This window comes from Benincasa hispida, chromosome 4, assembly GCF_027475165.1.
Source record: "Benincasa hispida cultivar pf3 chromosome 4, pf3_genome.v1.1, whole genome shotgun sequence".
Taxonomy (NCBI): domain Eukaryota; kingdom Viridiplantae; phylum Streptophyta; class Magnoliopsida; order Cucurbitales; family Cucurbitaceae; genus Benincasa; species Benincasa hispida.
In genome coordinates this window covers 29,949,134-29,953,773 of record NC_143481.1, presented here as the reverse complement: position 1 = coordinate 29,953,773, position 4,640 = coordinate 29,949,134, and the positions used below count along the sequence as shown (strand labels likewise).

The following is a 4,640-nucleotide window of genomic DNA, read 5'->3' as shown; positions in this document are numbered from 1 at the left end:
GAAGTTCATCAAGTAGTGGATGCCACAAAAGGGTTGGTAACTACTGCAGTTACATTCTCTGTCGGATTAAGAGGGTAATCTGGGAGGGGATGTGACATGGTCTCTTTGTATGCTCACTTTTCAGCTTACCCAATGAGGAGAACTATCCCTATATTTTTCATCTTCTTATATACTTATAGCCACAATAAGAGTAAAACAAATTATAAGGATGAAAAAAAGTGTAAAAGTAGTTTCCAGGGTCAGTGTTATACTTTTAATTATATGATACCCTTAGGAATGGAGCTACTTTGATGAAAGTTTTAAAAGATAGATTCTCTAAAGCACCCATGAAACCAAGTGGTGTTCAAAGGGCAAAATGAACACAATAATGAGAAATGATCATACACTTTGTTGAGATGAAAAAAATGTGACTTCTATTGATTTAGTTTACTAGAACGAATGATAGTTCAAGATATCAAGTCTATTAATTAATTAAGTAAACTTGGTTTATGTTCACTATGTAAAGCTAAAAATTAGAATAAATTATATGTGACTCATTAGAAAAAATTCAACACTTATTTATTTTTTTAAGGAAAGACTTTTTATTCACTATCCAAAGATCAAACTCATCATTTATGTCGGAGCTTGTAAGAATAAATTAAATGTGACTCATCCATGCCTTCCGTCCTTTCACATACATAGGTTGTGATTCTTACATGAGTTTCACTCTTTCACATCCACGAGTTATTCTTTCACATCCATGGTTAAATATTTGCATCTTATTCAAACTAACAATCAATTTATAGAAGAGTTATGACAATGAATAATTCCATAAATATATATCTTTTCTAAATTTGAAGAACACACTATTTTTCCATCAAAATTTTCTTGAAGATAAGTTTGCCTTACAATGTAATGTTCGTTTGATATTATGGAATGAGGTATTCCATCCATAAGAACGCAATGTAATCTATCTAAAGAGACAACTACACATCAAATAAGACACTAGACAAAGTAAAATTGCCTTCCCAAGTGCACCAATGTTAACTCTTCTTAGGTGCTCTGCATACTATCATCTGATGGGTTGCGGTTGCATCTTGAGTGCAACTTTGACATTTCTTTTTATATATTACACAAAAACGTGAGGAAAACTAAAAAATTAACTCTTGTTCCACCTATTTTTTCTTCCTTTTACTACTCAAGGCTACGGAAACATGCTTGTCTTGGTTTTACATAAAATCACATGTAATACTAATGTATATGACACTGAGCGCATGCTTTCTACTCAATAATTTAAGCTTTTTAGACTAAATAACTCACCTAAAGGAAAGTTATCGGCAAGAGACAAATAATTATGTTATCATAAATATCTTTTGCACAATCAACAAAAATTATGCAACATCAATCTTAAATAAATTAATTAAAGAAAAAAACAAAAAGGCGAACCCACAAATGTCACTATATCTAATAGTCAAAGTGTTACCAAAGATCATATATATATATATATATATATACTTGGTTAACAAAATAAAAATTTTAATTTTAGCTCGAAATTCTCATATATATATATATATATATAATATCACGACTCAACTATTTGAGCAAAGTGCTTGGATCGCTAGTCTTGCAAACAAGTTAGTAGCATTGTCTACTCCAAAAAACCTTGCAGATACATCAATAGTACAATTTTTCACACCAATGCAAGTCTTTTCCACCAAAAGCGTGCTTCTTTTCACATCCCACGAGCCTTTCTTAAAGGAACCACATTTTCCCTCTGGATTTCCATAGCTAGCAAATTGAATTTCAGAGATTATGCGTCCTCCTTGACATGACAACTCTAAGGTGCTTCCTTCATTAGCCTTTGCACAGATAGTTCCTATAGTGATGGTTTGAATTGACACTTGTTGAGGATTTCCTCCAAATTCTTCAAATAAAACAAGCGTGTTCGTGTCGTTTGAAAGAAACGATCTCGGAACGTGATACCATCTTTGAGAAGGGTTCCCACAGTTTCCAGCACATTTGCTAGGATTGTATGCACCTCTGTAGTCACAATTTGCACTGCAACTATCATTGCTGGCAATAAAAGAAGGCCAAAATCGGCCTATGCTTACCCCATTTACCCAAGCTTGGCCTTTTCCCATTCCTTGCATGTCCAATGTTACTGGGTCAGTTCCTGGAGGAGTCTTAAAGCTAGTTTTGTACCATGTCATTCGTCTTCCAATAGACTTGTTATTTAATGCTCTCCATTTTGTTCTTTGTGAGAACATCGGGTCGTATAGTTTCTTCATTTCTCCATTTAGTCCAACCTTATAAAACCATAGGTTTGACGTTAAATCAATTGTGACATTTCCTTCTCCAATTAAAAAAATAGGACCTCCCTCAATTCCCGTTGGCACTGTGTCATAAAATGCACCGTAATTATTCAATCCAACTGTGGCACTTAAAAGAGTTATTATGTTTTTTCTCGATTTTAGTAGAATAGGTTTCTCAAACACAAAACTCTGCCCATCGCTCCTCCATTGTGACCCGATATACCTTCTATTTGTAAAAGCATGAAGCACATGACCTTTTGTATTTACTCGAAGAGTCACATTTCGAAGAGGAAATGTTGCATTGGTTTCAACGTTTGTCATATACCACAGGTAGTCACTGGCATCAACAGTAGTTCCTTTTTGTTCCAAAAGATGGTTCGCCTTAAATTTACCCCTTCCATGTAATGTGTCTTTCATGGGCTCTGCAGCCCACATCCACAAGAGTTTTGCATTGTCTTTTGCATGTTGCTCCTTCACAAAGATAGATGTTTGAGAATTCACCTTTGCAGTATTGTAAACCTCCTTGTTGCAACCATCAAGAATGGTCACGGACCAAGCTGGCACAAAATATTTTCCATCTGTCTGCAGATCTATGGTTGCATCCCTGCTACCATCTGTATTGCTTAAGAAGCAAAACCTCTCCCCTGTTGATGGGTTGGAGAACTTCGTTAAAGTGAGAGAGCTACCATAGTGTTGGTTTGAGTGAGTGCCATTTGTGAGAATCTTCTCTCCCAATTTTATTGATGCATGGAGTTGTTTAAGATGCCCCCATTTGGGTTGATTTAAGTTCCCATATTCGTCAAGTGGGGCGTCGTAATCGTAAGACGTAGTGATGAATGGACCGCCCGATGTTCTTCCAAAGTTGGTGCCTCCATGGTACATGTAGTAATTGTTAAGTATGCCACCAGATTGAAAAAACCTAGCCACAGAAAATGCTACGTCTTCTGCAGTTCTGTGAGGGTCTTTATCGCCCCATTTCTTGAACCATCCCACCCAATTTTCAGTAAACATTTTTGGGCTATTAGGATTGTTAGGAGTAAAGTTGTCACAATAGTGTCCATTACACGTATTAATGATAGGTTGTGGGGCATCATTTTGTTGGCACATGATCCATGGAACACCAACATTAAGAGATTCAGCCATTTGAGCACACCAATTGATATATGCTTTTCCTGCATTTCCGTAAGGCGTCATCACATTTCCATACTCATTCTCGATTTGAGCTAAGATTATTGGCCCTCCTTGTGAGGCAAAAAGGTTGGCCTGTTTACACATATTCACTATTTTTGTCGTGAAGGTTTGCATTTCATTCTTGTACACTTGATTGTCAGTTCGTAGTTGGATTCCTGGCATATTGTGCAACCATAGTGGAAAGCCTCCATAGTTCCACTCAGCACAAACGTAAGGACCAATTCTCATTATAACATAAAGTCCCGCATCTTGGACAAACTGAAAGAATTTGATGAAATCTAGGTTTCCAGAGAAATCATATTTTCGTCGTTGCGGCTCGTGACGATCCCAAAAAATATATGTCTCGATTGCATCTAGTCCACCATCTTTAGCTTTCTGAATAAGATCAGGCCACATCTTTTCAGTGCTACGTGGATAATGGATTGAACCTGAGAAGATAATGCGTCGTTCACCATTGATAATTATAGCATTTGAGTCGTAGGTGACATTTGCTCCTGTACAAAAAGATAAGCAAGCTAAAGTAGCTAGAAGAGGAAAAACAAACAACTGAAGCTTAAACATCTTTGTATCTAGCGATTATATGTTTGGTTTTATTCATTTCTTTGAATCAATGTGTTTATATAGGAACACATAGGTACAAAGTTGGTATTCTTTCCAATCTATATTTGTAAAATCGTTTTTTTATGGATTATAAACACGGAAAACATGCTAATCAATTTTCACTGTTCATGTATGAGTTTCTTTGCTAAATTTGGAAAATATTCATGGAAATTATCCTAACAATAACTTTTTTCCCAACTGAAAGTATATATGTAACTAACAAACTTTTCTTTTTCCTAACATAGGTTTGCTTATCTATTAGACATTTTCAGTTTGAATTTGTAATGAGCCAATGATCATAGTTTTCTTTCGTTGGTATAATGTTGTCATTAGCATCTAGGTTGTTGGAGACATGTTGAGCCTATGTTTGTTGAATGTGTTTCATCAATTGAATATGACAGTTGGTTGATTTCAAGTGTTGATTCATATATTTCTCTTTGCCTAAACCCTTCAGAATTCTCCCCTCTGTTTGATCAAATGTTTTAGCCACCTCTCTTAAGAAAATATTGTACAGTTTTGTTGCCAAAATCGGAAAGAAAAAAAAATCCATTTACAGGC

At 35.6% G+C, this 4,640-nt stretch overlaps 1 pseudogene; it reads right to left on the bottom strand.

Moving 5' to 3' along the window:
* Positions 1-1,568: 1,568 nt before the first annotated feature.
* On the bottom strand, positions 1,569-4,054 carry LOC150036630 (beta-galactosidase 7 pseudogene; annotated as a pseudogene).
* Positions 4,055-4,640: the final 586 nt, after the last annotated feature.